The sequence below is a fragment of the Pleurodeles waltl genome, chromosome 6, assembly GCF_031143425.1.
Source record: "Pleurodeles waltl isolate 20211129_DDA chromosome 6, aPleWal1.hap1.20221129, whole genome shotgun sequence".
Classification (NCBI taxonomy): Eukaryota; Metazoa; Chordata; class Amphibia; order Caudata; family Salamandridae; genus Pleurodeles; species Pleurodeles waltl.
The window spans coordinates 594831768-594857415 of NC_090445.1; positions in this window are offsets into that span (position 1 = coordinate 594831768).

The following is a 25648-nucleotide window of genomic DNA, read 5'->3' on the forward strand; positions in this document are numbered from 1 at the left end:
GAGCTTGAATCATTTCTAGAATTGAAGGAATGCATGTGCAGTTCACCCGCATTAGGAATGCCTGATTATGAAAAACCTTTTCTGTTGTTCTGTTATGAACGTGATGCTTGTTCTTTGTCTGTTTTAACACAGGTCCACGGAGATGCAAATCGCCCTGTAGCATATTTTTCAGCTACTTTGGACCCTGTCGCAGCAGCCTTACCGGGTTGTTTGCGAGCAGTTGCAGCAGTTGGTCAAAGCCTTTCACAATGTGAAGGCATAGTCATGGGATATCCCCTGACAGTAATGGTTCCACATTCAGTTGAAATTCTGTTGACACAAACTAAGACACAACACATGACAAATGCACAACTCACCAGATATGAGACGATTATACTGGGGTCACCAAATGTCACACTAAAGAGATGCACTGTGCTGAACCCGGCAACCTTACTTCCCAACGAAAATGCAGAAATCAAAGATGGGGAAGAATTTGAGCATGATTGTCTTGAGGTGACTGAGCTCTGTACCAAACCTCGCCCAGACATACAGGATACCCAGTTAAAAGAAAACGATTACATTATGTTTGTTGATGGGTCCTGTTTAAGAGACTCAGCAGGAACATTGAGAGCCGGTTACGCAGTATGTACCATAACTGGCATTGTCGAAGCCTCCTTGCTCGAGAAGGTGTTTTCCGCACAGGTGGCAGAATTAATAGCTCTTACAAAAGCATGCCACGCAGCTGTAAATTTGAAAGTCACTATCTATACTGACAGCAGATATGGATTTGGAATTGTGCATGATTTTGAACAACTCTGGTCACAGAGGGGTTTCATGACCTCCTCTGGTTCTCCTGTGAAAAATGGTGAACAAATAAGAGATTTGTTACATGCGATTCAGTTACCTCTTGAAATTGCCGTGGTAAAATGCAGTGCCCACACCAGATCACAAGATTTTGTGTCAATGGGAAACAGCTATGCAGATCAGGTCGCAAGATTTTGTGCATTAAATTGTATATCATTTAAGGAGCAGTGGGAATTGTTACCACAACCTGAAAATGACACGAGTTTAAGTCTAGCATTACGAGTGGTCGACACCTTAGATGAGCTAAAGACATTACAAAGTTGTGCTAGCAAAGAAGAAAAACGTTCCTGGCAGAGAATGCAGTGTGTACAAAGAGCAGATGATCTGTGGGTTTCAGAAGAGGGAAAACTGGTTCTGCCAAATAGTCTTTTGTCGCAGTTTGCACGGTTATACCATGGGCAGGCCCATCTTGGAAGAGACGCCATGACTAGATCCTTTAAGATTGATTGGTTCAATCCAAAATTCAGACATGCCGTGGAAATCACTTGCCATAGGTGCGTCATCTGTCAACAGATGAATGCTGGAAAAGGAACTGTGGTAACTTTGAGCCACATTGGGAGAGCTGGAGGTCCATTCAACAAGATGCAAATGGATTTTATCGAAATGCCTGTTTGTGGAGGATTGAAGTACGTGTTGGTGATTGTGTGTGTTTTCAGTCATTGGATTGAGGCATATCCCACACGTAGGAATGACAGTCTCACAGTTGCAAAACTACTACTCAGAGAATTAATACCAAGATTCGGGTTTCCGGTTTCTATAGAATCAGATAGGGGGAGACACTTCGACAATGAGGTGATTAAACTTTTGTGTGCCGCACTCAACATTGAACAAAAGTTGCATTGTAGCTATCGCCCTGAAGCATCAGGACTAGTTGAACAGATGAATTGTACCTTAAAATCAAGAATAGCAAAAATGTGTGCTGCAACAAACATGAAATGGCCAGATGCTTTACCTCTAGTACTGATGTCTATGAGAAACACCCCAGATAAGAAAACGGGACTGTCCGCCCATGAAATCCTCATGGGCAGAGCAATGAGATTACCAGCGGTACCTGCAAATGCACTAGTGAATATTACAGATGATACGGTGTTGGATTACTGCAAAAGTTTGGCTGACGTGATTCGCTCCTTCTCCCACCAGGTGGAAGCTAACGCGTTGCCACCAATTGGCGAACCAGGTCACTCTCTGCAAGCTGGAGATTGGGTGGTTGTCAAGAAGCACGTGAGAAAATCGTGTCTTGAGCCGCGTTGGAAGGGGCCGTATCAAGTAATATTGACGACCACCACTGCTGTGAAGTGTGCCGGGGTTCCCAACTGGATACATGCCAGTCACACAAAAAGGGTAACGTGTCCTGTTGAAGAGGAACTTGAAGCTTCCGATACAGAAACTTCGGGAAGAGAAATCTCAGAGTCAGAGATCAGTCAAGGAGGAACTGAGACTACTGAAGAGCCCACTGAGAACAGCCTTGTCCCTCAAACTGTCAATGAGTTCGAGAGAGGTGACAGAGTGCCTATCTCAGTTGAGGCAGCAGGAGAACTAAATCAAGGAGAGGTTCTCCCAGAAGTAGACGAATACAGATTAGAGTCCGAACTCAGCATAGAACCAGAAGACGAAAGAGAAGGAGAAATTATAGATACAAATCAAAACGTGTCAGAGTCTCTTGAACCAGTTGCGGGAAACACCATATCACAAGAGGAGGGTGCTGTCCAACGTCCTGAAGGAAAACACCGAACCAAGACACATAGAGGCGATAATTGGCCAGACAAGTCACAACCTAAAATAAGAGAGGTATCAAATGAGACAATAATAGAAGAAAGTGATACTTCACAAGCAGATGATCTGAGTGAAGGAGAACAACAAGGTGAACGAAGGCTAAAAAGAAAAAGAATAGCAAACAGAAGATATACAGGTCCTGAATGGGCATATGCTACAACCTCTGAATGGCAACAAGAATTCTTAGCATTCTGCTTTGATTGAGAAGTACCAGGCCAATATTACGGTACCTGAAGACATTCAAAGGGGAAACTCGGCTAAAAATTGAATTCGTGAAAACTGAAAAGAGAAAGAGACTTTAGAAGCTACCGGAAAGTGACACTAAATCTGGATTTGACTTTAAAGAAACCTGATTACGACAAGCTGCTAACCTGAATTGACGAACAAGATCCTGAAGTGAGTGAAGACGCTGTAAAATACGCAAAAAGAGTTCTTTTCTTCTCAAGTTGATTGTTGATCTGCTATTCTGATTCTATACAAACATGGCTTACAGTAGCAAAGGAATTAAGGTGTGTGGTTGGTTAGGTCTTATAATAGGTGTTGTATGTGCAGTAATGATTGTGGGAGTGATTGTGGGAATGCCATGGAGAGAGAAAGAAACTATTAATGCAACTTCGAAACCTGAAACTACCACTACTAAACTATCACTGTGGGAGAGATTTGAGCAAGACGCAAGACATATGCATGAGGGAACTAATGCAAAAGGGGAACTTTCTACTAATGTCTTCTATCGCTTATTAAATGAGTATGTGGAAACTATGGATGTGAAAGATTGTTATGTATGTACTAAAATTCCTTCGTCTGTGCAGGAGGGAGTTACTTATCATAGCCACCCTCTTACTTATGGAATTAGTTGCAGCTTGCTATTAACAAGATTCTATAATCAAGGGCATGTGCAATACTTTTATTCAAATTTGGATGTTGTGTTTTCTTTTGTGCCTGTGATTGAATTCCTAAATAAATTAGCTAAAGAGCATGATATTAAAATAGTTAGAGGATTCTTTGAGCCAACACTTACATTTGGAACTGCTTATGCACATCGCAACAAGTTGACTTGCTTATTGTCTCCTGTAGAGAAAAGCTTTTTAGATCACACAGATGATAGACGCAAAGCACTGAAAGAAAGGTTAGAAAAAGGCCTAGAAAAACGTACTTATGCAAATGATTATGCCTATACTGCAATCAAAACACAAGGCAAATTAGCTATAGATGCATTACACGTAGGTAGGCTCTGTATATATAGACCAAAACCCGATCAAGACAATTTGTTTGTGGGTACGAGTGAATGTAGGCATGTGTTTTTGTTTCAGAGTAAATGGACCTTTATGTTAAATGGACAAGATCCAGCAATCCCTGGAATCTATTATATTTGTGGACTAAATGCATATTACCGACTTCCTAAGGGATGGTATGGGACATGTTATTTGGGAATAGTATTTCCAAAGATATACCAGATTGATGACTTAAAACAAATACCTAAAACGTCTGAATCACAACATCCTAGACAAAAACGAGAATCAGTGGCGGCTGTCATTGGTGATATATTTCGAGCCATAATCCCATCAGTAGGGGTTATCTTGAATTCTATGAAAATTCAAAAGTTGTCTACTATTGTAGATAACATGCTGACAAATTTTACAGGAGCTATACTCCTGATGGATACTGAACTTGCTGCAGAAAGAGCTATGACTCTTCAAAATCGGCTTGCTTTAGACATTCTTTTAGCAAAGAGTGGAGGTGTTTGCAAAATGCTTTATGAGCGTCATTGTTGCTCATTTATTCCAGATAACAGTAAGAAAATTAGAAACATGCTTACTAACCTTACCAAAGATAGTACAGATTTGAAGGATCTGAAAGAACTTGGTGTTTGGGAGAAATTTGGAAAGGGAATTGCCCGAGTGGGAAGCTGGTTTACCAACATTTGGAATGAGGTACTTGCAAAAATTATGATGGGTCTATTAATTGTTTTAATTTGTCTATTAGGATTATGGGGGGTATGCAAAGTCAATGAAAAGGTAAAAAGAAATTGGACTAAAAGAACCAGAAGAAATGAAGATAGTGAAAGAGAGAAAATGTTCAATGAAATATGGGAAAGCTCACATAAAGGGCAAGATGTTGAAATGTGTATTATGCGCAAGGTGAAAAATTAAGAAGAAAAAAAAAGAAGATTGTGTGATGACGAGCGTCATCAGAGGAGGGACTGAGAGAGCGTAATTTAAATGTTACTTATTTATAGATGTGAAAGCTTATATTTAACAATGCTGCATTAATAATATTATTCATTGAAACGTATTTAAACGTGGAGAATTTTTCACATGCATAAACTAATGTCAACTGTAAGAAATAATTGCTTGTATTATGACTAACTGAAAACATTAACACCTATGAAGACTGCATTTTATTAGAATCCATACGCCTTAAGTTAGCGTGAGTCAAAAACTAGCTCTGTAGCTCTCATGTTAAAGCATATTTTTCTGTTTCTCCAGTGTGCTGACTTGCAAAAGGCCATGACCCAGCAGTCTTCGCTTATTTGCAACAATGCTAATTTTTCTCATCCGCATGCTAGCAGCTTTAGTATAAAATTATGGACTTTGCAACAAATATGGACACTTTCAACGACATTAAATTGCGAAAAGGAGAACTCTTGACCCGAAGTGTGTGCCAGAAAATGAACTAACCCCGGATATGCCACCTACGAGAAACGTCAATTATGAAGACCAATCAAAGTGTTATGAGATATCGTAGAATGACAAATGCATTACTTAATGTATAATTTGATAGGCTACAGATAGTGAGGTGTAGTGACTGTCCAATAGAATTTTGGGGGAATGTATTACGAAAAAGGGATAAAAACCCATGACACAAGAGACAAAGAGCATTAGGTAGGGAATGATATCGATTGCATCCAGAAACTCTGTCACTCTATTTGGTGATTAAGACTTAGACAAAACCATCCTCACCCATAGACTGCCCCATTACACTTTCTTCCTTATGAGGGAAGTGTCCCCTGCCCTTAGATTAGATAGACTGACGGTGATCTAACTGATGTCCTGAAGACGAAGACTGATCCTGTATGCTGACCTATTTCGAGGAGGGTAATTATATTATTGCCAATGGAAATTCATTTGTTTGCCTTTTCTTTCTAGGTACCAACTACTGTATATTTTTGATTAGTGACCTTAGTTAGATGTTTTCCAAATTGATGTTCTAAATTGTTTTGCATGAAGCCCAACATGCTAATGCTAATTAGTGGCTAGATGAGGCATTCACTTGACTGACGTAGTTGACGTGACTGACGTGGTGCTATGCTGAACTAAACATTATATGAGATTTAGGCGTTTAGATTATTCATCTTCATATTACTATCTTATGATTGTGATCTTTGCATTATTGCCATATAGTGACTATGTTTGTTTGCTTCTTGGGTTTTGAGATTAATACATTTGCTATTAGATTGTAATCAATAGGGAATAAAATTCACAAAACTTCAGTAAGGTGTGGTTATTCATGACTGAAGGGTCATGGTTGCGCCGAAGGTTTACTAATGTCAAAAGTGAAATATATTGTGGTGATATATGTTGACAATATTATCGACGTATTGTTTGATGTATTGATTAGTTATCTCGTCTTATGGTGTCTCACCACTGGGTCCAAAGATTCATCGACCTAAAACGAGTCCTGATGTGTATAAAATTAACATAGACGGACGCGTTATCAAGGGAAACTTGAAGACTTGGCTTTAGTGGTCAAAGTAGAGGCAATTTTCACAAGTGACCCAACTGAATGTGTGAACCCATACATTGATGTTATGGTTGGTGACAAAATGAAAAAATTATTAGTAGATTCAGGAGCTAGAATTATGATGATCACTGAGGACTTGTCTAACAAACAGTGGACATGCAGAAGTTTGGAATCCCTGATCAGGGCTCCAGGATCCTCTGAAGTGAGATGAGTTAAGCTTGCTGGATTATTGAAGAATTTTTGATGTTCAGAAGGAGGAGAATATTTAGGAAGATTTACATAGCAGTAAAACGAATGTGCATTCTAGAATGGTTCCATCAGGGACTGTTCCACATGGTTTTGAGACCATGCACTAAAGACCAAGGGTCTGATTTACAAAGATAAACTTAGACCAAATGTCTCTTAGTAAAGTTAGACTTTTGGTCTAAGTTTAGACCAAAAGTCTAACTTTACTCATAGTAGTAGTAGTTTATTAGTAAAGTTAGACTTTTGGTCTAAACTTAGACTTTTGGTCTAAGTTTATCTTTGTGAATTGAGATCCAAGTATCATTTGTAAATAAAGACTATGTAGAAGAGATTAAGGCCAAATTCCATTCTGTGTTCTCAGAAAAGTTGGGTACCATTAAGGGGTTCAAACCCAGGATAATGGTCAAAGAAGGAGCTATTCCTATAAAACATAAGCTACAGAGTGTTTTTTTTCTATCAGTGTATATTTGTTAAAGGAGTTGATGGATCTGTGTAATTAAGGTATATTTGAGCCAATTGAATCATCACTCTGGCTGTCACCGTTGGTCGTGCTCATGGAACATTGAGCTTAGAGTCAGTGTTGGTCTTCAGAGCCTTGAAAAAGCCATCTGGGCCGACTTCCATGCTTTACCAAAAATGTCAGATTTGTTGGCAGTCATGTCGGGGGCCAAATGGTTTACTAAAATAGACTTGGCTTCTGCTGACCACGAGGTGAACTTAGTACCTGAATCTAGACACTACACCGCTTTTGTATATCTGATTGGGACATCTTCATATTGTAGGATGCCATTTTGGTTGGCCTTGGAGGCATCAGTGTTCCAGATGATTATGTACCAATTGTTGTGCAACATGAAAGGTTTAGCTGTATTCCAGGGCAATATGCTACTAGGAAAGAGCAAAACACAATTTTTCATCACATCTTTGAAGGAGAAGTGGTTGCTGCTCAAATCAGAAAAATGTGAACTGTTAAAAGACAGGGTGGAATATTTAAGTTATGTACTGCTGGGGGATGGAATTGAACCAAGACCTGGTTTGGTCAGTGCTATTATTGATGGAGTGGCACCCAGGGATAAGACAAGTCTCAAATGTTACATGAGTTGAGTGCATTTTATGTGCAGTTTTATTCCAGGCCATGCTTTACACATAAAACAATTCACAGCATTGTTAAAAAAACCATACACCTTTTCTTTGGGATGATGAATGTCAAGGGTCATTTATGTGGGTTAAAAAACAGATGGCAAGTTCTAAAGTGCTTAAACCTTTTGATCCAGTTTACCTTGCTGTGTTACAGTGGATGCGAGTAATCTTGGGTTGGGTACTGTACTCACGCAAATGCAAGGGGGTGTGGAAACATGACCGGATATGCCTATAGGATGCTGAGAAATCCAGAACATAATTTTTCAACTACTGAAAACGAATCGTTGGCCTGTCGGTGGGCCATCCAGAAATTTAGACCTTTTGTGTGGGGCACAAAATTAAATATACTATTAAAACAGACCACAAACCTTCAGTTACTATAGTGAGTGCTTGCAAAATCAGAGACCATACTTGGCACATTGCTATGTTTTCAACAAATCTACTACAATACCAGTTTGAGATTGTACACATTCAGGGGGGCCAAAATGTGAGAACTGATTTCCTGTCTAGCTCTCTGTCAAAAGAGGAATGCATAGAAGACGTGGAGGAACAAAGCGTTGAGAGTTGTCTAATTGCTGCACTTAATTTGCAAGACATGTGTGCTATTTTGGAGTTGAAATGGAGGGTGGGGATCCTCGCTGATGAGAATATTAAGGCAATAATTGAGTATGTAACTAAGGTCCTCTGAAAAGTCTGTTGAGCACTCTTGCCAGCCATTTTGGAAGGTATGTGATGAATTGTCTGTGGAAGATGGACTTTTAGGAAGCCCAGAAAAGCTAGTACCCCCTATGGGGTAGAGAAATACATTTATCACAGTCACACATGAAGAACATTTTTGATTTATATTCACCAAACGTTGCCATTTTGGTGGTCTTCTATAGACAAAGAAGATGATCTTTATGTGGGTCAATGTGTCATTTGTGCCACTTCTGAAAGGGCCCATTGGTGAGACATCATCTCTTACAGCCCATCAAATGCCCTTCCAGAGATTAGGAGAAGGTTGGGATTGACATGGTGGAGCTTTTTAAAGTTTTGTCAAGTCACTTGTGTTATGATTTGGTCCTGGTTGATTTATATTCTAAATGGTCTGAAGTAAACTTAAGCCAAGAAACTAAGGCCAAGGTGGTGACTGAACTTATGAAATACATTTTTATGTTAAAAGGATTTCCAGAAATTACATTATCAGACACAAATATGTGTAATTTGTCAATGAATAAGTTAAAGAATTTCTAAAGTCTGGGGATGTTAAACATGTTAGAACATTTTTATATCATTCCCAAAGCAATGGTCAAGTCAAGAGCATGAATACGGTGTTGGTTCACTGTCTAACTTGGGCCTTTACAAACTGACATGTTGTATTGAATGCTGTACGGTCCATGTTATGGTTTTACCACACTAGACTTCAACTCAGGTTTCTCCAATCGAAATATTAAGGGGGATAAAACCTGCGATGGAAGTGTGCCATAGCTGGATGGGTAACTGAGTGAAGATTGGAGTGTCAATAGAAGAGTGTGATGTGAGGGTCAAGGAGAATGTAGCTGAGGCTAAGTAGAAACAGAAGGAAATATATGATGATCATAACTGTGTCCGAAGTTACGTTTGAAGTGGGAGATGTTGTTCGTATCAAGAAGGGAGTGTATGTTAAGAAGTGCGGTCAGAAATATGGTGACCTCATTGTGATTGACAAAGTTTGCAGATCTGACATCAGGATAAATGATTCTGATTGGTTGAACATTGAAAGGGTGTCGAAATGTGAAAATGGTATGGATTATGCCCGGGCATAGAAATCCTCTCCACCGTTGGAGATGGTAAAATGTGGGCACTTTGTGATGCATGGAGTAGTGTAGAGTTCCTGAATTCTGCAATCCGGCACGGAGCAGAGTTCATTTGCACATGTGAGGTTGGGTTTGGGGCACTCTCTTCCAAGTGCCATGATATTCTGGGGCCACCAGCGAGCGCATGCCAGACTTTGCATTCCATCTCACTGCTTCTGGCCGCACGCGTGAGACTTTGCATTTACATGGGCTGTTTCCGGCCACACTGATGGCCAAAACAGTCCCACTCATGAGAGCAAATGTTCCTAGTGCGTTTTCTACTTCTGATATATCTAAATCTAGTCAAAAGGTGTTTTTTGAGTGGATCTTCTTCTCCAATGATCCCTTCAAGTTGTTTTTTTCAGAATGAGAAGTCTTTTTTTTTCAAACAGGAAGGAAGTGCACCAGATACTCCAACTTCTTGGTCCTGTCCAGCAGGTTTCTCCCAGTGCTTTATCCATTTTCTAGTCACTTTTCATTTGGATTTCAAGGTGGAAATATCACTCTCTTTGTCTCCTGGATATGCATTTGGAATTAAGGACTTTGTTTTTGTGAAATCATACAAATAAGTTCTAATACTATTGGTTAAGGGTGTTGTTTGTTTGCTTGAGCATGCACCAATATTTCTTTATACTTTAATTTGTTTTTAAAAATGTATAGTGGTGGGTGGCCTGGAGTTTACGAATGGGCTAGTTCTTTATTTTGTATTTTATTTATTTTTCATCTTTTGCAAAGGGACATTGTTGTACAGCTCTGTACCTGTCCCTTCTTACATGTTTGAAACATTAGCAATATTATTTTACTATGTGGTCTATATTTCCAAAGGGTCATCAATCCAGTAGACCAAGTAATAGTAGTCATTAGTGTATGCAATGAGTATTTCAGTAGTATACATTTTTAAAACTTCACTTAGGGAAGGGATGGCATTGGATTAAATTAAAAATGGCGGCTATTTTTTTGCATTTTAATTTGTATACAACAAGTGTATATGTTGTGTGATAATATTTGATGGCATAGGATGATGTGTGTACTGTTAATGTGGAAGTTATACAGCTCAGTTAAATTTTGTGCTTTGCATATCTGAATTAATGTTAGTGTTATCGTCAGTGTTACCAACATGCCTCCTTATGGCCAGTGTGTGTATGTGTGTGTTTGTCATCATCCATCATGTGTCTTTGTTCTCCGTGATGTGCGGCCAATAGCTATTTTGAATAGTCTATGCCCATAGGCCTGCATGTCTTCTTTGTTCTCCATGCCTCCTTGTTCACAGTTGTTGTTTGACCATGTGTCTGGCGGCCATTTTCTGAATTCAACCTGTGTGTCTTTGCCATAGGCTTGCATGTGTTTTTCTTTGTTCTTCTTGCCCCTTGTTGTTGTTTGACCATGTGGCAGGCAGCCATTGTGTGCATGCAACTGGTGTTCCTTTGCCATTGGTTTGTATGTGTTCTTTGTTCCCCATGCCTCCTTGCTTCTTTTTGTTGGACCATGTGACTGGTGGCCATTTTGTGCATGCATCCAGTTTTCCTTTGCCATAGGCTTGCCTGTATTCTTTCTTTGTTCACCATGACTCCTTGCTCTTTGTTGTTTTACCATGTTGTGCATGCAGCCAGTGTTCCGTTGCCATAGGTTTGCATGTGTTCTTTCTTTGTTCCCCATGCCTCCCTACTATTGTTGTTTGAACATGTAGTTGGCAGCCATTTTGTGCATGCATCAAGTTTTCCTTTGCTATATACTTGCATGTGTTCTTTCTTTGTTACCCATGCCTCCTTGCTGCTTGTTGTTGTTTGCGCATGTGGCTGGTGGTCATTTTGTGTATGCAGCCAGTGTTCCTTGGGCATAGGCTTGTATGTGTTCTTTCTTGGTTCCCCTTGCCTCCTTGCTCCTTGTTGTTGTTTGACCATGTAGTTGTTTGCTATTTTGTCCATCCAGCCAGTGTCCTTTTGACATAAACTTCCATATGTTCTTTGTTTGCCTTGCCTCCTTGCTGTTTTTTTACCATGTGGCTGGCAACCATTTTGTGCATCGAGCCACAGTGTCTGGGCTTCCGTACAAACATCGTTAATTATTGATCATTTGTTTATTTTAAGTTGTTTTTTTAAATTTCTTGTATGTTTATTGTAATTTTTATTTTCATTTTTTTTACTTTCTATCGATTTTTTTTCATTTAATTTAAGTCTGCATTTTGCCTTGATTCGTCCATCCATCCACCAAAGGGGCATATGCGCATCTCAGCATTTGGTTTCTACTGTATATGTGTATAGTAATTCCATTTCCTCCTGGGCACCCTGGCTGGGGAGCACTGAAGACAAATCAGCAGCATAATTCATTCTTTTAATTATTATTCCATTGGACCACCTTGGCGCTATACGTTTTTTTGAAGGATTATTCCATTTACCTCTCTCTGACTACCCCAGATGTCTTCTTTAAAAGAGATGGGGGATAAAGCTGCCTGATTTGAAATTACATTTTATGGTGTGGTTTGACTTTACAATGTTTGATTAAATTGGTATTTATTACATAAGTAACAACCACACTAGGATTTGATTTGTCTGTACTATTTCAACCTGTAACAATGCCACGTTTCACTAACTACATGTTTTTCTTGCTTGGTTGCTTTTAGGTGCACAAGAGAAAAGACCTCACATCACCCTCAGTACTGCCAAAGAGAAGGCCTTATAATAATTTCAGTCCTCAAAGCTCTTCTGCTTGTGCATCTTAGTGCCATTGCCAACTTAGAGCTTAAGATGGCCCCAAAGAAAGTTGCTCCCAAAAAAGTGGTCAGTGAGGAGAAGCAGCTTTCCATCAGTCGCGTGCCAACTGCAACCTTTTTTGGGAGATGTGTGCCTGCCACACCAGTCTCCGGGGAGGAACTTGGAAGCAACACTCCCCCATCAACAGCACCACCCTATAGCCCAAAACCATGTCTGTCAGTGGGGGAGCCACTGCAGTCATGGTGACACCGATGAGCAGTGACGCTGAATTTGCTTTGTCCCTTTTGCAAAGTAGTACCCAATCATGTCAGGAAACAGAGCAAAGTAGACAGCAGTCGAAGCCAGCAATAGTATATCTTTCCGAAATTTCTGCAGAACAGGAGGTCAACTTTCTGTCGAGTAAGAACCACCTCTTTTAGAATCAATGGCGCCCAGATCTCCAGCAAGAAAATGGAAAGGTACTACTCAACCATCTTCTCCAAGCACCACTTCTGATGAAAAAGATAGGAACTTGGAATGGACTCCGGCAAAGTTCAGGAGACACTAGGAGAGGCAAGGGAAAAGAAAAGTTCCAGAAAGAGTTTGAATCGTGGAAGGGGATGATGATGAGGAGGATGATGACAGTGAGCCAGTCATTTTGAAGCTGGCACAGAGGAGTCCAATATTACTATCCAACCTGCTATGAGGGATGTGGCACAGGCAGCACTGCCAGCTCCCAAATTTGTAAGGACTCAGCGGTGACCTGCACCAACCCATACCTCAGTGGAAGTATGTACTGCAGAGAGGAAAGCAACACACCTACCTCCAGTTCTTCTTCAGGCATTGGCAGTGGCCCAATAAGAAAGCACTCTTCCTTGGGGTTGAGAGTTTTTGCGATTACTAAGCAGGAGGAGAAAATTGTGAAATACTCTATTTGTCAAGCTCGTGGTCACTGAGGTAAGCCTGATTCACATGATGGTACTGGAGGTCAGACTATCTGAATGAAAAAAACGACATGCAATCCAATGGAAGGAGCAGTTAAAAAAAAATGGCTGAACGTGGTCACAGTGGTGAAGGTGATGAGAGCCGGGAAACATCAGCTACAACTGGTTAATCTAGGCCTTGGCGTAGTTTGCATAGTCGCACTATGCAGAACTCTGCAAAGTGGCAAAAAAACTACACTTCGCCGAGTTCTGTGAGCAGGCGGAGTTTCTTGCCACACCTGTTCACGTGATGTTTAAGGTCAATGACAATGCAAAGTCTGTTCTCTCACTAGAGTTCTCGAGTGAATGGCTCCTCATGGGTTGCCTGGGCGTGGTCATCTTGATTTTTGCTTTGTTATGGTGCTGGGGCCTATTTTTATCTCATATTAATCTCTACCATCCTACACTTATAAAACCTCTTTTCCCCTGATTTTTACATATTATCTTACCTTTTCCTTTTGTGTTTTTATATTTTATATTGTTTCGATTGTTGTGTCTTTTCATGACTTTTGTACTTTTACATTGTTTGCTTTACTTTCTTTTTTTTTTTCCTTCCATCCATCCTTTTTCTTTTCTTCTGTCTTCCCCCAAGTGCCCAGTACCTTGAAAGAGCAGGGGAACAGCAGTGCCAGACCCCATTAAACCACCCCAGCAGCCGCCTTACTTGCGGGTTGCTGCGCCGCAAAGGGATACAGCCCAGTTCCATATTTTCTGAGGTGGAGGTGGCAGCACTAATTTTTTTATGTGCAGCGCCACCTCCCCTTCTCCCTGGCAGCAGGCGACAGGCCTGAGAGTGAGTACGGCCTCTGGGAGTGCCAGCAGTGCTGGGAGAGGGTGCACTGGGCTCTGGGGTCCGCCGCACCCAATAACAGCTGACGTACTGGTGGGCAAAATCCTAGATTGGGAGACAGACCTGCTTGACCTGCTAGGCCTAGAGGTTGAGGGGCTCGGTGAGTAATAATTAATTATTATTTGTGTTCTTATTAGTTGTGTTCTATGCTAATATCTTTTTCCCAAATAGCAAGCATGCTGCTCACATGCAGGTAGGATTAATTTATGTTACAAATATTATATGATCATCATCTAGACAGGTGCTCAGCGTTACCGAATCATACTTGTTGTTGGCACTCGCATGGGTTGTTTATTTAGAAAGTAATGCAGACTCCCCCTGTGTCCTGTCAACAAGATAGTGATAGTTATTAGTATTAGTGTGTCAGCACATTCTCTCACTTCTCTGTGCCTTAATTTTTTGTACCTCGTAGTGATTTCCCAGTGATGTGTAGTTATTCATGTATGCACCTATCTATGCATTAAAAAATGCAGACTGAGTTGGCCCGTCAAAGGGTATTAAGAGATTGAGCATGAGATGAGAAGCAAAACTCATTCATTGCAATTTATTAGTAATTCCAAAATGTAGTTTAGGAAATTTGGAATAGGGTTAGGAAATTTGGAATAGGATGCTCCACAATGCTAATACTATTCAGGCACTCTGGTTTACAAAAGGCGCTCTGATTTAGAAAAGTTAAATGTTACTGTGTTTGCCTTTTTTACTGTCCAAAAATATTTTTGGAGAGATTATTAATAAATGAACCACTAATCTTTTTAAATAGTTTTTCTTTATTTCTTACATTATTCAGTATCCATGGGCAGAAATAGGATTGGTCAGGTGGGGGAGGGATCGGGAGGTGCCCCCTCCACATTGCCGGGGCAGATAGCTCTGCTGGCCCCAATAAGTCCTCCTGTTGTTAATATTACTATTTATTTTCCTAACTTTTACTGCTCCACATTTAGAATTATTTTTCACCTTTTTACTGTGCCTGTCTCCTATTTTTTTTCCAACTCCTCTTCGGTTTATCTGTTTCTTAAATTATTCTTATTCCTGAATTATTCTATTTACTTATTTTCTATATTTCAAGTTTTTGTATTTTATTTCAAACTGTCTGTCTGTACTGTACTAGTCTGTCCATAGCTTCCTTTCTTCTGCTTTTTCAGGAAGCTTTCCCTCTCCCCTTATACATCTTGTGGAGTGATGGTACTGTAAGTCTCAGATAACCCAGTTACTCTACTGTGAAGATTGCATGCCCAAGTAAGGTATTCTATGCATGTTTGTTGAGAAGGATTTATTTTCTTGTTCCAGCTCAATCAGTAAAAAAGAGTGTTTGGACATGGTCATGTAATTGGAGCCTCCAATGTTGTGTATGTATTATATCATTATTATAACACACCAACAGTTGATGACCATGCACCATGGTTGGAAGTATGAGGAGGACCGCCCATTGCATTTGCCAACAAAGACCATGGGGGTCATTCTGACTTTGGCGGGCGGCAGAGGCCGCCCGCCAAAGTCCCGCCGGCAGAATACCGCTGTGCGGTCAAAAGACCGCCGCAGTAATTCTGAGTTTCCCGCTGGGCTGGCGGGCGACCGCCAGAAGGCCGCCCGCCAGCCCAGCGGGAGACCCCCTTCCATGAGGATGCCGGCTCCGAATGGAGCCGGCGGAGTGGAAGGGGTGCGATGGGTGCAGTTGCACCCGTCGCGATTTTCAGTGTCTGCGTGGCAGACACTGAAAATCTTGGTGGGGCCCTGTTAGGGGGCCCCTGCAGTGCCCATGCCACTGGCATGGGCACTGCAGGGGCCCCCAGGGGCCCCACGACACCCGTTACCGCCAGCCAGGTTCTGGCGGTCAAAACCGCCAGAACAAGGCTGGCGGTAAGGGGGTCGGAATCCCCAAGGCGGCGCTGCTTGCAACGCCGCCATGGAGGATTCCCTTGGGCAGCGGGAAACCGGCGGTACACCGCCGGTTTCCCGTATCTGACCGCGGCTGTACCGCCGCGGTCAGAATGCCATGGGAGCACCGCCAGCCTGTTGGCGGTGCTCCCGCGGTCGTTGGCCCTGGCGGTCCATGACCCCCCATATGTCCTTCATTGACCAATTCTTTGCCCCTCCATTACAAAATGTTTTTGTTTGTCTTGACTAGTTGGCTTTTCAAAAATTGCAAACCAACATAATGCCCACCAGATATTTTGATAGAAGATAAGTCTGTAACTGAATTGTAGTGATGTACTGTGGTTGTATTTTGCTATACAAAAACATTAGGGTGAAGCGTATCGGGCATCTAAAATATGTAATGTATTTTTCTAGCCGCACCGACCACCAGTGCTGGGGCCAGCAGCTACAGCACTGGCAGACACACAGCAGTGCCAGAGTTTGAAGGGGGAGTCTTGGCGGTGGCAGTAAGTTATATTGCTTGTTTATTGACAATTAGTAATATACTCACTGCAAGGGTGCACTATTGTTTTTGACTCACTCGTGAACACCCCGCTTTAGCAGATACAGTGGGAGTTGAGTATTAATGGCCTCTTCTATCTGCAACTCAGCAGACAAAAGTCCATAAAGAACTTTAACTATGATGGGTTTATGGAAAATTGAAAGAAGGATGGAAGGAGAAAGGATGGGTGAAATATAATATGAGTGAAAGGATGTGTGACCGAAAGGATGCATAATAATCAAGTAAGTGGGTCATAGGAAGTATGAGTGGGTGAAGGATGGATGAAAGGGTATATGGGTGAAATGATGCCTGCCCGGAAAGGTGAAAGGAACCCTCGGTTGGTTGGATCTTAGATGGGTGAATGGGTGAAAGGACGCATGGGTGGGCATTGGGTAAATGGATATGTGTAAATGGTTTGTTGAGAGCCATGCTTGGAATTTGGATGGTTTTCAATGGTGAAAGACTGGATGAGAGAATGAAAAGCCTAAGTGGTGTGTATCAAAGCCATGGGTGAAGATTAAGAATACTAGAAGAACAATGCAATGATGAATGGATAAATTATTGGAATGAAGAAACAAGAGAACTCTTCTGGTTAGGGGCATTCTTCTCACCTACTTGGAATGGTTTTATCAAAGGTATGATTCAAAGGGTTGAGGTGGTATTTCTGACTAGTCCCTTGACTCTCAGTATTTTTCAAGCAAAGCATTTTAATATGTATCCCATCAGCATTAACGATCACCTCCCTCCCTACCTATGGCATTTCACCAGTGCCACCCATGATGACCTAACAGCTGCATAGTTCAATTCAGCAGAATTGGCACTGCAGTGTTGGCTCTACAATGTGCGTCTGCTTAAGTTAAGTTAATGTGTCATTTATTTTCAAAGCATGGTAATGCAAAAACAATGTGTTTTTCCCTTCCCTTCCAGGGCACACTCACTCAGTCACTTCCTAGTACTTCACTTCTTTAATCTTTCTTAAGTTCAGTCCCAGCATTTAGAAACATTTGCAAAATACATTCTTTGTGATAAATTTTTCTAGCCAAGTGACATAGGGGGTCATTACAACAATGGCGGTAAAAGGCGCTTACCGCCGTGCAGAAGACCGCCAATACACTGCCGCGGCCACAGCTATTATGACACACAGCTCGGAAACCGCCGAAATTCAGACACCCACACAACTCCGCCACACCAAAGGTCAGTGATAAACTGGCGAAAACAAATCCTCCACCTCCACGCCAACAGAAACACGCCCATGCTATTACGACCCACGAATCCACGCGGCGGTCTTTCAACCACGGTATTCCATTGGCGGTACACACCGCCGCGCTCAAAATACACACACATCTCCAAAACACAGCCACATTGGACAATTCCAAATACACACACCTGATACACATACACACACCACTCCCACACACCCAATACTATATAAAACACACACCCACATCACCCGCAAACCCCTACGACCGAAACATCACGAACGAAGGACAGAGATAGAGCACAGAATAGACAACCCCATCACACAGAGGCACACAACACCATCACCCACACAACATCCACACACCAAACACCACACACCACTACACATCACCACACTCATCACCACATACACCACCCCACACATCACACACACCACCCCATGTCACGCCAAAGACACCCCCGCTTCTCTGAGGAGGAGCTCAGGGTCATGGTGGAGGAAATCATCCGGGTAGAGCCACAGCTATTTGGCTCACAGGTACAGCACACATCAATAGCCAGGAAGATGGAGCTGTGGCGCAGAATAGTGGACAGGGTCAACGCCGTGGGACAGCTCCCAAGAAATAGGGAGGACATCAGGAAGAGGTGGAACGACCTACGGGGGAAGGTGCGTTCAACGGTCTCCAGGCACAACATCGCGGTGCAGCGGACTGGCGGCGGACCCCCACCTCCTCCTCCACAACTAACAACATGGGAGGAGCAAGTCTTGACCATCATGCATCCAGAGGGCCTCAGAGGAGTCGGTGGAGGATGGGACACTGGTAAGTCAAATCTTGACTATTATATCCCCCACCCTACCTGCATGCTATCACACATCCCCCCCCTCACCCCCTCCCCTATCACTCCAACTCCTCACTAATGTACTAATAACACAAACCACACATCCCAACACCAAGCCCTGCATGACACAACTAAGCATGGTCACCCCTCACTAAAGCATGCTCACTGCACATACCCAGAACAACCCCCTAACCATCATCACACAAGCCCCCACACAGGAATGCTTGCACTGGGGTACACAGACACCCACCCATTGCACACCATCACATACACATGCAATAATCATGCTCTTATGCCCCTGCAGGAACCCGAAGGACCGTCACCACACCAGAGGGTCCAGACAACACCACTCCACCCCCAGAAGAGGCCCACAGTGACGATAGCAGCTCTGCCCTACTGGATCCTGATGACCAGCCCGGACCATTGTGGGCCTCAGGACAGTCGGTTCCCCTTGCACAGGCACAGCCCAACACTGACCTTCCACCCTCTGGTAACACCAGCACAGCACCCACCCAGGGGGCCCAAACCTCCCTACCCAGGACAGGTCAATCAGCGGTGTGTCCACCACTACAGGGAACCCAGGATAACCCACGACCCCAACAACAACAGGGACCTGGGGGCAGGGGTAGTGGGCACACGGTCCAGGGGACGGAGACACAGGGGAACTGGGAGGGCTGCTGTCTGACAGGGGGCGGACAGGCCAAGGGAACCCACTCTCCACGAGGCCCTCTCCTCCATCATGGGAGCCTACCACCACTCCCAGGAGACGATGGCGACGGTCCTGGCCAAGTTTCAGGTGACCCTGCCCCTGCAGGAGGAACAGTATTTGGGGTTCAGGGAGGAGCTTAGGACCATCAGCTCCGCCTTGGGCACCATCGTAGGGGTGCTGAAGGACATACAGAACACCATGAGGGACACCGTTGCACTCCAAGGGGCCCCTGACACTAGCCAGGACGATGAACTGCCCACCACCTCTGCCGGCGCTAGTGGACAGGACGACCCGCCACAGGACCAACACACCAGCACCCCACCCCCTGCAGACGGACAACCACCACGCAAGCGGTCCCTGAGATTCAGGAACAGGACAGAGCAAGATGGCAAGACCCCTGCCAGGAAATGAGGCCACCCTGTTTGTCCTCCCACTGTACCACCTTGTTACCCTGTCCATACTTAAACTGCCCCAGCTCCACTTCCTATGCCCAGATGGGCAGTGCATCTGTGAGACTAATAGACTGGACTCTGCCATGGACATTCCTACGCCATCACCCATCCTCTTTTTACAACCCCCTCACATTTCTGAGCACTTCAATAAACACCCTTGAAACACAAAACAATCTGGAGTCAGTCTGTGATTTACTAATTATGTATTATCAATGACAGTGTCATAATGCGTTTCCCATTGTAAGGCAAACATACCTATGTCACACTTCACAAGTCCTTGAAGGATGCAAGCAGATGACACGTTGGTAACCACACCTGTGAAACCATAATGGAAAGGTACAACTCAGTTACCAAATAGTGTTTGAAATCGACAAACCGGATAGAGGTAGACGTGTGAAAGTTAATGTAATGTTAAACATGAAAATGTTCTCACCTGTGTGTCACTGGAAATATTGCTGTATGACTGACTCCCAGTTGTCGTTGTCTTCTTCCTCAGCTTCCTCCTCATCACTGTCCACAGGCTCCACAGGCTCCACAGCTGCAACAACACCGTCATCTGGATCATCCTCCTGCAGAAAAGGCACCTGGCATCGCAAAGCCAAATTATGGAGCATGGAGCAGGCGATGATGATCTTGCACACCTTCTTCGTGAGTAGAATAGGGATCCACCTGTCATATGGAGGCACCTGAACCTGGCCTTAAGGAGGCAGAAGGTGCTTTCGATCACCCTCCTAGTCAGCCCATGGGCCTCATTGTAGCGTTCCTCTGCCCTGGTCCTGGGATTCCTCACTGGCGTCAATAGCCAGGAAAGGTTGGGGTAACCAGAGTCCCCCAGTAGCCATTCACGGTGCCTCTGGAGTTGACCCATCATATCAGGGATGCTGCTATTTCACAGGATGTAGGCGTCATACACTGAGCCAGGGAACATAGCATTTACCTGCGAGATGTACTGGTCTGCCAAACATACCATTTGGACATTGATTGAATGATAACTCTTCCTGTTCCTATACACCTGTTCACTCCTGTGGGGGGGGACCAGAGCTACATGGGTCCCATCAATGGCACCTATGACGTTGGGGATATGTCCAAGGGCATAGAAGTCACCTTTCACTGTAGCCAAATCTGCCACCTCAGGGAAAATGATGTATCTCCGTACGTGTTTCAGCAGGGCAGACAGCACTCTGGACAACACGTTGGAAAACATAGGCTGGGACATCCCTGATGCCATGGCCACTGTTGTCTGAAAAGACCCACTTGCAAGGAAATGGAGCACTGACAGCACCTGCACGTCAGGGGGGATTCCAGTTGGATGGCGGATTGGTGACATCAGGTCTGGCTCCAACTGGGTACATAGTTCCTGGATTGTGGCACGGTCAAACCGGTAGGTGACAATGACATGTCGCTCTTCCATTGTCAACAGGTCCACCAGCGGTCGGTACACTGGAGGATTCCGCCATCTTCTCAACTGTCCCAGCTGACGGTGCCTACGAAGGACATCAGCGAAGAATCAGTCATTATTCCTCCAGGTATGTACCCACAGTTACACACAAGACTACACCACTCACAAAACCCTTCCTGTATGTGTGTTGAGTGTAGGCCTAGCTATGTGTGACGCAGAGGTAAATTAAGCCATGTGGGCCCCTTAAATGGCGGCTGTCTGACCTCTAAACTGGGACAATGGGATTGTGGGGTAACTGCGCTGGCGTTGCACACCGTCACGGTAGGCGGTCGTAGACCGCGGCGCAATGCTGCATTGGTTAACTTTGGACCCTATGGGTCCCAGGAGCCAATGAACAGGTGCGCCGGCGGTGATGATGCGCACCGCCGCAGATGTCACCGCCGCGGACGTCACCGCCATTTTCTATCTGTTCAATCACTAGATACCTGACCTTCGACAGGAGAGGACCTGCACTGCAAGTGCTGCTGTGACCTCGGTCTGGAAGCAACGATGGCTGCTGCATCTGGGGAAAGGGCCCCTGCCTTCGCTGCACAGGAGTTGGAGAAACTGGTAGACGGGGTCCTCCCCCAGTACACGCTACTCTACGGTCCTCCAGACCAACAGGTCAGTACACAGGGAGCACGTGGTATGGGCTAGGCCAGGGTGGAGAGGGCTGGTTGGAAGAGGTAAGGGGGCAGAGTTCATAGTACATTAATGCATGGGAATGAATGGGCCACATGGCCAGAGTAGGGAGGGGGCCACTCACAACGACGGTGCAGTTGTTAATGACTGTTCCTCTTTCCTTGTGCATGTCATGTAGGTCAGCGCCCACCAGAAGAGGGACATTTGGCGTGCCATCGCCAAGGAGGTCCGGACCCTGGGGGCCCACCAGAGATGGGGCACCCACTGCCGTAAGAGATGGGAGGACTTTCGCCGCTGCAGCAAGAAGACGGCGGAGGCTCAGCTGGGGATGGCCTCCCAACGTGGGAGGGGTGCCCGTTGCACCATGACCCCCCTGATGTTCCGGATCCTGGCGGTGGCCTAACCGGAGTTGGATGGGCACTTGAGGGCATCACAGCAGACACAAGGGGGTGAGTACAACATCATTCTGTGGACTTTGTGCACAGTGGAGGAGTCTGGGTGGGGGAGGTGGGCTGTGGGTGTCCCTAGGCAAGGGCGAGTTCGGTAGTCAAGGCCCCTCCGTAATGTAGGCCATGTGGCACTCTACCCCACCTCAGCAGAGTGCCAAGTCGAGGTATAGTTGCCCTTGTGGCATCCATGTGCGCAGATGTCCACCATTGCCATGTAGGCCATATCCCAGGAATTGCATGTGCAGAGGGCAGGAGCACGGCGTAATGCAGGGGGCTGCTGTGTCTGTCTTGTCCGCCAATGGTAGCGGTATGCCATGCACTAAAGCTCTCTTTCTTCTCTCCCCCCCCCCCCCTTTTTCTGCTCTCCCTGTCCTTTTGTACATCAGCATCGTCAGGCGGAGGTACAGTGGCACCGGAGCACGAGGGAGCTGCATCACACATGGCCATGGAGGGCCACACCACAGACTCTGAATGCACCAGTGGGACGGAGGGCGAGGGGAGCTTCACATCGGCCACCGGATCACCAAGCAGCGACACAGACTCGTCCGCCGATGGGGGCTCCCTTGTGGTGGCGGCACCATCTGTGCACCCCACTTCTACAGGTACAGCCGCCACCTCCCCTACCAGCACCGCCCTCCCAGCAGCCCCTCACCTTCGCCCCAGGCACCTCAGGCCCTGCCCCAGTCACCCTTGCTGCCCTCAGTGAGGAGGCCATTGACCTCCTCAGGTCACTCACTGTTGGACAGTCTACCATTGGGAATGCCATCCAGGGTGTAGAACGAGAGTTGCAACACGGTAATGCATTTCTGGAGGGCATTCATTCTGGTCAGGCTGTCCTTCAGCGAACCCTGCAATCTCTGGCCTCAGCACTGATGGCAGCCATTGTCCCTGTGTCTAGCCTCCCCCCTCCAACCTCCTCCACCCAGACCCAATCTCCTGTACCCCAGCCCATCCCAAGCACACCTACAGACCAGCATGCACACAAGTCAGCACACACAGGTACCTCAAGCAAACATAGGCACCACACAACCCACAGGCACTCACGCAAGCCTCACCCACGTACAGACACAGCAACATCCACTGCCTCCACTGTGTGCCCCTCCTCCTCTTCTCCCTCCTCCCTCCCAGTCTCGTCTACACACACACCTGCATGCACCACATCTACAGGCACCATGAATCGCACAAGGAGAACCAGCACCACAAGCCGCTCACCTGCACTCACCACCTCCACTCCCATTTACACGTCCCCTGTGTCCTCTCCCAGTGTGTCAGTGACGCCCCCTCCCAAAGTACACAAACGCCGGCAATCACTCACCCAACATCCATCCACCTCACGACAGCCTCCAGTACCTGCACCTGCACCCAAAACACCTAAAGTGACACCTCCGACAACCACCTCCTCTTCCTCCACTCCCAGTCCCCCTCCAACTACCCATCCCAGGGTTCGTCAGAAACTGTCACTCTGTAAAGTTGATCTTTTTGCCCCCACTACTCCCCTCCAATTCATCAGTCCCGTCGTAGCGCCTCAGCCAAAAGGCTCTAAAATTGGAGAGTGGACGACGGGACCGTGTGAAGACTCCTGGTGGGAAAACACCTCACATGGGTTCCAAGGGGATTGGAGAGTCAGCTGTGACTCCACCAAAGGTGGGGAAGGGCCAGAGGAAGTCTGCCCAGCCTCTTGTGAGTGTCACGGCGGAGAAGTGCGCCATCATTTCCGACGGTCGAGACACAACCGCCAGCACCATCGTCACTGGTCCAGAGACCACAGCCAGAGTCATTGCCCAGGAGGGCACAAGTATTGTCACTGGTCCAGACACCACCGCCGGAGTCACAGCCCAGGAGGGCACAAGTATCGTCACTGGTCAGGAGACCACCGCCGGAGTCACAGCCCAGGAGGGCACAAGTATCGGCACTGGTCAGGAGACCACCGCCGGAGTCACAGCCCAGGATGCCACAAGTATTGTCACTGGTCAGGAGACCACCGCCAGAGTCATTGCCCAGGAGGGCACAAGTATCGTCACTGGTCAGGAGAACACCGCCGGAATCACAGCCCAGGAGGGCACAAGTATTGTCACTGGTCAGGAGACCACCGCCAGAGTCATTGCCCAGGAGGGCACAAGTATCGTCACTGGTCCAGAGACCACAGCCGGAGTCACAGCCCAGGAGGGCACAAGTATCGTCACTGGTCCAGAGACCACCGCCGGAGTCACAGCCCAGGAGGGCCCCGGCTGCCACAGCCCAGGTGGGCTATGATGGAACGTCATGCTACACACCAATGCCCAATGTAGGGAACGTCATGCCACACACCAATGCCCAGTGTAGGGAACATCATGCCACACACCAATGTCCGTACCAGAACCGCCATGGCAAAGCACCGCTGAACAGTCCTGAACCGCCATGTCGAAGCACCGCTGAACAGGGCAAAGACCGCCATGGCAAAGCACCGCTGAACAGGGCAAAGACCGCCATGGCAAAGCACCACTGAACAGTCCTGAACCGCCATGTTGAAGCACCGCTGAACAGGGCAAAGACCGCCATGGCAAAGCACCATTGAACAGGGCAAAGACCGCCATGGCAAAGCACCGCTGAACAGTCCTGAACCGCCATGTCGAAGCACCACTGAACAGGGCAAGCACCGGGTAGGAATGAATAGACAGCCACATCAGGCATCCTCATCCCATGTGCAGCTGGGACAGTGACAGGACAGGAACTTTCACGGGGAGACTCATCCAGGAGGGCACCAGTCCCCCTCCAGAACCAGTGGAGACCTGCATCCACTCTGTCTGTCCTGCACAGGATGATGCACTCTGGGCACCAGTACCCCCCAGTACCAGTGGAGACCTGCATCTACTTGAGAGACTGTGGCTTTGCACTCCCCAGGATGGCACAGTGGACAAGCCACCCACTGTAGAGACTTGAGAGACTGTGGCTTTGCACTCCCCAGGATGGCACAGTGGGCAAGCCACCCACTGTAGAGACTTGAGAGACTGTGGCTTTGCACTCCCCAGGATACATAAATGGGCATGGAGCCCCGTCGTGGATCTGGCTTTGCAGTCATCTGGCTGAGGTGCCCCCCCTTCCCTTCCCCCTGAGGTGCCTGTAGTATTTCTATCTGATGCTCTCCGATTGTGGTCAGGTATCCTTTGTGGGCCTCACCCATGCATTTTTGGACTGTTGGTGCACGGACATTGTTGTGTACATATCTGCACTACTTCTCGTACTGTATATAATTATGACTTATTTTCATATATATCTGTATATTTTTGTATGACATGTATATTGCCACATTACAATGTTTGACCGAATTTCGATTTGTCTTTTCATTCTTCCGGGGGGATTGTAGGTTGTTACTGTGTTTTTTGTGAATGCATTGGTGTGTATGTTGTATAATGCGAGGTTGGGGGTGTGGGTGGGGGTGTTTGGTGGGT